The sequence below is a fragment of the Acomys russatus genome, chromosome 32 (assembly GCF_903995435.1).
Source record: "Acomys russatus chromosome 32, mAcoRus1.1, whole genome shotgun sequence".
Lineage (NCBI taxonomy): Eukaryota > Metazoa > Chordata > Mammalia > Rodentia > Muridae > Acomys > Acomys russatus.
Genome location: NC_067168.1, coordinates 29,944,272 through 29,954,248, shown reverse-complemented (window position 1 = coordinate 29,954,248; position 9,977 = coordinate 29,944,272).

Below are 9,977 nucleotides of genomic sequence, written 5' to 3'. Positions count from 1 at the left end.
AAGGCATGTCTACACCTGGCCTTCTTTGTGACCCTCCCACAGAGCAGTGGCTGGGAATGGAGAGATAGAATCTCAGAATCACGTGTCCTAAAGACAGACTGAGCAAGGTGCCTGTGCCTGTGATCTCAGCCTTCCAGAAGGTGTGGTCTGGACTGTGGAGTGAACTTCAGGCAAGGCTCTGTTACACAGCAAGGCCTTGTCTCAAAACTCACTAACTCACAGAGATCTGCCTGCCTCTGTCTCATTGAGTGCTGGGATTACGGATGAGTGCCACTAAGTCTGGCTTTGATGCTTTTTTTTTTTTTAATGTGTATCAGCATTGTGTGTACGAGTGTGTGTGTGTGTGTGTGTGTGTGTGTGTGTGTGTTAAACAAGAACAGTGGATCTTCTGGGACTAAAGTAATAGATGGTTGTGAACCACTATGTAGGTACTGAGAATCAAAACAGGGTCCTCTGCAAGAACAGTAAATGCTCTTAACCACTGAGCCCCCCACTTGTTAACAATGACAAAATTTCTACAATACATTTTTGTCATGCTCTTTCCCCTCCCTCAACCCCTCTCAGGTCCTCCCTGAAGGGCTCCCTAACAGGCCTGAGCATTGCAAACATGGCCCCAGCAGTTTTTGCCCTTTCTCCTTCTCTCTCCCTTGCTAAACTGTTAGCTCACACCCTTAAAGCTAGCCACCCCCCCCCCCCCCCCCCCCCCCCCCCCGCCCGCCCTCCATCCCCCGGGGGTCTACTGCCTTATTTGGCCACTGAGTCATTCCTGAGATTGAACATCACAATGCAGCAAACAAAAGTCATCATTTGGGGCTGGAGAGATGTCTCAGTGGTTAAGAGCACCGACTCCTCTTTCAGAGGACCTGAGTTCAATTCTTGGCAATCACATGGTGGCTCACAACCATCTATAATGTGATCTGATGTGCACTGTATACATAATAAATAAATAAATAAATAAATAAATAAATAAATAAATAAATAAAAAGTCATCATTTGGCTGCACTGGCTAACTGTCCAATCAGGACTTACCAACTCACTCCAGCACACACTCCCCTTTTCTCCTTAAAAACCCACTCCTGCAACAAACAAACAAACAAACAAACACATACCTGCTGTCTATCTTTGTCCATCCAGGAGTAGCTCCCAACCCCTCTCCCACTCCCTCCCACCTACCCCGACTGCTCGTCCCTTAGGGTAATAAATCTCTTCTGTGTACTGAGAATTTGATGTCTGGGTGTGTTCTCTACTGACTCACCCCACCCACACCCTGTTTGTCTGTCTCTGTCTGTCTCTGTCTCTCTGCCTTTCTCTCTCTCTCTCTCTCTCTCTCTCTCTCTCTCTCTCTCTCTCTCTCTCACACACACACACACACACACCACCACCACCAACAACAACAACAACAACAGCAACAACAACAGCAACAACAAAAACACCAATAAGCCTGGCAGAGATGGTGCACACCTTTAGTCCCAGCAATCAAGAGGCAGAGGCAGGTGGGTTGCTGTGAAACTGAGCCCAGCCTGGTCTACAGAGCAAGTTCCAGGGCAAACCAAACAAACAAAAGCATGCCTAGTGGTGAAGGCACACACCTTTAATCCCAGCACTCAGAGGCAGAGGCAGGCAGATGGAAGCCAGCCTTGTCTATAGAGTGAGGACAGTCAAGGCTACACAAAGAAACTCTATCTCTACTCTCCCCCCACTCCGACCCCCCCAAAAAAGAAAATCAAAATGAACTTTTAAAAAAGACAAACAAATCAATCATACTGAATTAACACTCCTCTCTCATCACTAAATCCAAATACTATAGTCTCATAAATTCACCCTATAATTTTATTTACGAAAGAAAATTCATTATAATAAAATAAACAAGTGAAAAATTTAACTAGTTAAAATGAGAAACTAGGGAATGCTGCAGAACACTAATTTGGAATTCAGCTTTAGCACCCCAGCCTTGGACAAGTTAATCTCCTGAAAGCATAGTTTCCAATGCACCAAATGAAAAGAATGCCTTCCTCGTGTGACTGATAGGAGAATTAAGTGAAAATAAAAATGTGTGTGTGTGTGTGTGTGTGTGTGTGTGTGTGTGTGTGTGTGTGTGTGTGACAGAGAGAGAGAGAGAGAGAGAGAGAGAGAGAGAGAGAGAGAGAGAGATGTCCTTTCACGGTGTTTCATAAACAGGGATGGGGAATAGTAATGAACACAGTATCTAAATCTTGAAGATTTTGTGCATTTCTTGGGAGCGACCACAAAGTATGGACTTTAGGGAGTAGGGTGGACTCACATAACTGCTTCCTTACAGGCACCCACCTCCTTGCAGAAAGCAGTGTTAGTGCCAGTGCGGTGCACCCCCTCCCCACCCCCCAGTTAGGGCTGTTTAGAAGAAAGACGCTTGACTATGTGTTGAAGGATATTGGAACCTAGGAAGCCAGGCAGACTCTCATGTGGTCCCAGAACACAGCTGTTCCGCAGGTGACAAGAGGGGAAAGAAGGCTCTCCTGTGACCACAGCACCAGCTGCTGAGGGCAGTATTTCAAACCCACTCCTACTGAGCCTCAGATTCCTGCAGCTTCAGACAACCTAAACTGGAGCAGAAGGACCACCGCACTGAGACCTGTTGACACAGAGAAATGATGTGCATACACAGTTGTCTGGAATATAATTCCAGCCAGGTCTGGTGACATCCACCTGTAGTCTCAACATGAGGGAGGTAGAGGCAGGTGGATCAGGAGTTCAAAGCCATCATAAGTTTGAGGCCAGCCTACCTCATACATGATCCATGAGGCACACACACACACACACACACACACACACACACACACACACACACACACACACAAAATCTAATTCTAGGGTAATATGATGGTCAAACCTCAAAGATGGCGCTCATGAACCCCACCTCTTGATCGTCATGCCCTTTTTCTAGACTGCTGCATTTCCTATCAGAGCTGGTCAATGCGGCCAATGGAATGTACTAGAAATATGCATTCAGATACACATTATGCTCCTTCCAAGATTAGGCTATAAAATACATTCAGTCTTGTTCCCTGTTTCAGACCACCCCACACTGTGAACAGCCTCAAGGACAGCCCATAGAGGGTGACCAACAAGGATCATCCTGGCTTTAGCACAGAAACTCTCACCTCATGTGAAGCCCCTCAGTTCTGGATCAACCCAGAGGTTTGGTCACCCTAGTCTATGTGGTGTGGAACAGAAGCACCCAGACAAGCATGAGTGGAATAGGCCTCTAGCCAACAGTCGCATAAGGAAGCCATATTGGAAGTGAGGTCTCTAGCCCAGCCAAGCACTGGGTTGATTGAGTCCCTAATGACTGTAGTTCCATAGGAGACCCCAGGCTGGACCACTCACCTAAGCTGACCCTTAAAAACTGGGAGATGGTAAATATCTGTGCTTTTATGGCCCTCCATTTGGGGCTAATGTGTTAGGTGATAATAGATGTCTTGTGTAGATGGACTGCTGTCTCCATTCAGATAATGTAAAGGGTGTAAGTGGGTTGTTCTTACCCTATCTAGAACAGTCAAGACAATCCCGTGTTTAAAGCATTCCCTTCCAGAAGAAGGGAGGGGGCATGATTTAGGGAGTATCCCTGAGAGAGCAGAGCTGGGCAGGCCCTGGCTGCTGCTAGAAACACTTGCTCTGGTGTAATTGTTTTCTAAGTTTCCGCCATAATCCCAAGGGGTTGGGAGCCCACGAGGCCCTCTCCTGGCTCATGCACCTAATTTCCCTAAGGACCTGAGGTGCCTACCTGGATTGCTTAAACAGCTAGAAAGGGTCCCTTGAGTGCAGCAGCAGGAACTCTGTGTACAATAACAAGGTACCTACGAGGCAGGCAGATGTTCTGTGAGAGTATTCGAGAGTCTTCCAGAATCTTCCAGTCGTAACCCATAGTATCTGAGACTTCACTGTCCCGTGTGACTTATTCACACAGCACCAGAAAGACTTGAGATTAGACCTTTCTCCCTGTCCCATGTAGCATGAGTGCCATCATAAATAAGCCAAGGGGGCCCAGAAGGCAGGCGAAAGCTCTGCAAAGCTGACCTTGGTGCCGCATTGTCATGTCCCATTAGATGGGTCCTGTCTACAGAGTCAGGCTGCAGTGTGCTTCACCCTCAGAGACCCCTCAAGGGAGGCTACTGGGCACACTTGAAACTCTTATAGCACGTTAAAAGACAGTTCACATCTATCCTAAAACAAAACTGGAGCCTAAATACCAAGTAGCAGAGATGGAAATGCTTAGGCTTGCTAAGAGAGCAGCTCATTTTGAATCTTCACTGTGTGTTGTGCAGAACATAATCTCTACTTGTTTGTCCTGGCGATAAAAATAATAAGTAAAACAATTCAACATTGTAATCTCTCTCTCTCTCTCTCCTCCTCTCTCCTCTCTCGCTCTCTCCCCTCTCTCTCTCTCCTCCTCTCCTCTCTCACGCCTCTCTCTCTCTCTCTCTCTCTCGTGTGTGTGTGTGTGTGTGTGTGTGTGTGTGTGTGTGTGTGTGTGTGTGATTTCTCAGCAGCCCTTCACCTTGTGTTTTGGGAAAAGATCCCTCCTCACTGGGACTAGATTCTCACTAATTAGACTTAGCTGACCAGCCAGTGAGCCTGGGGGAGCTCTTGTCTCCGCCAGGTCTGGGATTATGAGCATGCACCACCATGTCTAGGTTTTTAGGCCAGTGCTGGGGAATCAAACTTAGGTACTCACCATAGCACAACAAGCAATTTATCAACCGAGCCATCTTCCTGGTTTCCTGCCCCTTTTATGAATTTTGGGGATGAGTACAAGCGTATGTGGGTGCACGCATTCAGAGGTCAAAGGAGCATGAAGGTATCTTTTTCTATCGCTCTCCTCATTTTCTTTTTTTTTTAGATTTACTTTTAATTCCTTGTATACTAGTAGGTTTGTCTGTGTACATGCAGTGTACTTGGAGGCCTGTATGTTTGTTTGTTTGTTTGTTTGCTTATGGTGAAGAGAATGTATATTTAGAACTAGCCTGCTGGACCCAGTCTAGATGATCCCAATCTTGTTGGCGACATCCAGATTGTCATAATCAGGAGCCAGCTGAATGGGCGCCTCCATCAGGGTATTGACTGCGGCCTCATCCATGTCACAGGGTTTCTTCATGGCCTGTTTGATCTGGTGCTTGTTGGCCTCTGTTTTCTTCATGGCTGACTCGGTGGTCATAGGAATTTGATGATGGCATAGCGGATACACTCTTCAAGGGTATGTGGGCTGCCTCCAGAGCTGCAGGGTCTTGGGCCCCTGGAAGGTGGGTGACATGCGGACCCTCTTTTTTGTGGCTGTGGACACCTTTCAGCACTGCCTTCTTAGCTTTCAAGGCCTTTGCTTTGGTTTCGGCCTCTTAGGGAGAGGCAGGTGCTTCCTTCTTCATTTTCGGTTTGTTTGAGACAGAGTCTCTCACGGCGCCTGAAGTTTTCCATTTCAGCCAGGCTTACTGGCCTATGAGCTTCTGTGATCCACCTAGGTCTACTCGCTCATCCTCCACACTGGGTTACAGGTACATGCAGCAGCCAAGTAGGTGCTGAGATTTGAACTCAGGTTCTGTATTTTTCATCACTTTTCTTCCACTGAGCCATCATTCCCCACCATGTTTTATTTTCTCTTAATCCATTCATTTAAAAACTTGCAGCGGGGTACAGTGATGCACACAATCACAGCACTCAGGTGGTAGAGGCTGGAGAGTTTAAGGCCATCCTCAGTTACTAGCTAGTTTAAGGTCATCCTGGGCTAAAGGAGACCTTATCAAACAAAATCAAAATCAAATCTGTTGGAAATACATGGGGTGGAAAGATGTAGTTAATATGTGCAGAAGCAGGAGATAGTGGTGCCTGCCTGTAATCCCTGCACTGAGAAGGCAGAAGCAAGCCGATCACAGCCAGCATGAAACACCTGGCTACAAAGGAGTTCCAGGGCACACGCATCAAGACGTTGTCTCAAAACCTAAAGCCATCCTGTCACTGTGAAGTGTCACAAACTGGGTGCCTTAAGATAACAGGGCTGCAGTTTCTGACTGCTCTTGAGGCTACATTTCCCATGAAGGCGTCAGCGTGGTTGGTTGGGCAGGATACTTGTACAAGGCCTTCCTTTGGGCTTCTGGTGCTTTGCCCATAGCCTTTAGTTTCCCAGGGCTTGTTGAGGCAACATCCCCAACAACGCCTTCCTGCACCTTTGAACAATGCTCTTGTTGTGTGCCTGTCAATTTGCATAGATGTTTTCGACCCTGGAGGCCTCAGTTTTACTTTATCATCGGCGAAGACTCTATGTTCAACTATGGCCACATTTACAGGCACCGAGTGGCTAGGTTTTTAGCATCTTTGAAGGGTACACAGTTCAATAATGCTGACTGGGGTGGCCTGAATGAGCTTGATTCCCCACCGAGTTAGTGGAGTAAAACATGTGTCCTTGTCGGAGGAAGTGTATTACTGGGGATGTCCCACACCAGGCCCGGTCTCCCTCTCTTTCTGGCTGCAACTTGCAGATCAGATGTTCTCTCAGCTACTGCTCCAGCACCATGCCTGCCTCCTGCCTCTGTGCTCTCTCCCTTGATTGCTGTGGCCTTACCTTCTGAAGTCCCCAATTAAATGCTTTCTCTTAGAAGTTGTCTTCGCCATGGTTTCTCTTCACAGCAATAGCAGTAGAACAGTAACAAAGATGCTGACCATTTATTTTAAAAAGTTACCATGCACGAGATGCCAGCCATTGCCATAATGACTTCATACATGTTTTCATACACAGACATTCCTCCACTGCACAGCTTTAGACCTGAAGAAAAGATGGCTTGGGACCAACAAGATCACATAGCTAGATAATATAGCTGCAAGTCAAATAGTTGGGTGTGGCCTCTCTTCTGGGACTTCTGGGGCAAGCTATTTAATCCCTGCATCTCATTAGTACAATAAGATAATCAATCATGTTGGGTTATTGCAAGGATGTAAGAAGACAATTGAAACATGATGGCACAGAGCAATTTCTGAATTCTTAGTAGCTGTTATTTTTCACTTTAAGTGTGTGTGTGTGTGTGTGTGTGTGTGTGTGTGTGTGTGTGTGTGTGTGTGTGTAAGTCAAAGGACAACTCAGCTCTTCGGAGTCACTTATGTCCTACAGACTTGTGGGATTTGGGGATTGAACTCAAGTTATCAGGCCTATACACAAGCACCTCTACCTGCGGAGCCATCTTGCTGGCCCACTAGTTGTTATTATAAGTAGTGGAATCAGGAGGAAAAAAAAAAATTCCTGCTAAGCACATACTGAAACAGAAGGTTGAGTGTTTCAGTTCTCTTGCCTACATAGCAAGACTCTGTCCTGATGATGTTGATGATGGTGGTGGTGGTGGTGATAAGTGTTTCTGCTGCCTCATCTGCCAGAACATGAGAAGTTCCAGTCAGGTGCTCCTGCTAACATGCACTCAGCCATGCCTTCCCTGTCAGGGTGAACTGTGTGCTCTTAGACTGTGAGACAAAATAAATTCTTCCTCCCATTAAAAAAAAAAAAAAAAAGACTATATTTTGTGCTAGTGACTAAATGCAGAACCACATACATATTCTAGGCAAATGCATTCCCTGGCTTAGGAGTGAGTTGTAAATGCTTATCCCCTTTGCTCCAGCACTTTCCTTCTCTATTTCTCCACCACTGGTCAATCAGCACTTCTACGTCCAATCTTCACAGTTCCCTGTAAGGTGAACATTCCTGCCTACACTGTGTGGGTGCAGGAAATGACACACAGAGCAGAGGTGACCTAACCAGTCACCCAGCAAACAGAACACCCCAAAGTAGCTCCACTGGTTCTAACGAAGCATCCCTTCATCCCTTAGCATGCCTTACTGAATGAAGGATCACAGATATTAAAAAGTTGAAATGGAAACGAAAGGGCCAGCTTCCTCTTCCATGGATTGCTAAATAACCTTTGTATTTAAAGCAGCTGAGAACTGGGTGGGGTGGCTCGTGCCAACAGCTCTGAATACTAAGACCTCAAGAAGCAAAGGCTGTAGGAAAACTGTGAGCTTGGGGGCCATACTGGGCTCATAGTGCGTTCCAGACCACATTGGCTACAGAGTAAAAAGAAACAAATATAAAATAAGCCAAGACTATGAATTCAGTCAGGAGCCCATTCTGAGACTGACACAGCCAACTCCTATTTGCACAAGACCAAGCTGGTCAACCTTCAGCTTGGAGAGGACGGGGCTCAAGAGCCCACCCTCTGGACAATTAGTCAATGGCTCCCGGAGGAGTCAATTTTCTTTAAGGGTTCGGCTCCTGGTAGCTCAACTATGCCTCAGTGGATGATCTCTAATCCAAAAGTACATGGGTATCATAAATTAGGGTAAATGAGTTATTAGCAAAAAGAAAAGGACATGCAATTGAGGTGGGGGTGTAGGAGAGTTTTAGTCCAGCAACATGACTCCTTTGTTAAGGGATCACATCCAAAGACCTTCTAGGTCTATTCGATCCAGTTGGAATGTGGACTCTGGATTACAGTATGATCTGACTGGAATACAGACTTGCTTTTAGTACACACCTTTAATCCCAAACAATGAAGGTAAGGTTAGTTTGTAGAATGAAACAGCTGTGTTTGAAAATGACATCTAATTGAGGGGCAGACAAAGTAACAAATCAGAGAAAGAGATTTGACAGAATGAGTCAGACATAGGATATGCCCAACTCTCATGCGAACAGGAAAGGAAAGAGAGGCTACTTAAGAGCAGTGCAGGGAGAGAGGGAGAGTGTTTACTAAGAGTTTCTTACTGGAACAGTTTTACAGAGACAGGTTTCAGAGAGAGCAAGCTAGACACAGGTAAAGACAGAAAGACCCAGAGAATGAGAAGGAGCCAGAAGATTAAAACATATTAGTTTGAGGTCAAGCAGAGCAATTCAGTCAGAAGTCAAGAGAAGCCAATTTGAATCAGTCAGCCTTGGAGAAGAGTTTAGGCCAGAACACCTGTGTTGAGCCAGCCAGTGAGAGTTCAGAAAGAGCTAGAAAGGCTTGAGACCATCCTTCTTCTCATCCCCTCATCTGAGGGAATAGAAATAACATTTACGTGGGGGTAGGGTGACGGAAATGAGCCTGGCTAGAAGGAATTACGAGAAGTCTGAGGTAAATGAGTTTGAACGGTAGCACCCCCAAACACAAACAAATACATCCCTTAAGTTGAGGAGCTCTGTAGAGTTGTAAGTCAAGCAATGGGAAGGATGGGGCGGTCCAGAGCCTCCTACTCGGGGGAGATCAGTATTTTTCTGGTTCGATCATCTTCACAGCCTTCAAGACCTCCCTACTGTCCCTCATTCTCCTTCAGAGCCTGCTGCTGCGCTGCGGCTTCCCAGAGCTGGCCAGATCCATAAAGGATTTACCAGCTGGTCCTAGGTCTATATGATCAATCTGTTAAGTCCACAAAGCCCTAGGCAATGAGCACCTAGAAGTCGGCTTGCCTTCCCCAAATCAGAGCTGTGGTGGAACTTTGCCTTAGACCACCCCTAACTCTCCCCCCATTCCCTAGACTTCTGCTTGCCTTCTACCCACCCAGGGGAGATGGGTGGAATCCCATCTCATTCAGGCATCCATTCAGGCATCCTTCCATCCTCCCTTCCATCCTCCCTTCCATCCTCCCTTCCCTTGAGCCAAGTGCCTCCCAATGGGGAACATTCTTCCTAGAACTAAAGAACCTGACCAGGCCACAGTTCCTTTCTTAAGACCACTAAGTGGGAGCTGAGCGTGGTGCCATGCACCTTCAATCCTAAGACCTTGGAGGCTGCAGGAGGATACCCATGAGTTCTAGGCAAGCTTGCACTACCAAGTGAGACCTTCTTAAAAAAAAAAAAAAAAGACAAAAGTCATAAATTCAATAGCTACCCATTAGGTAGGTATTTATCCTTAGGATAAAGGCTAATTATTTTTTATTATATTTTATTTCTGCCACTTGAGATAGGTTTCCTGTTGCCTAGCCCAGCTAGG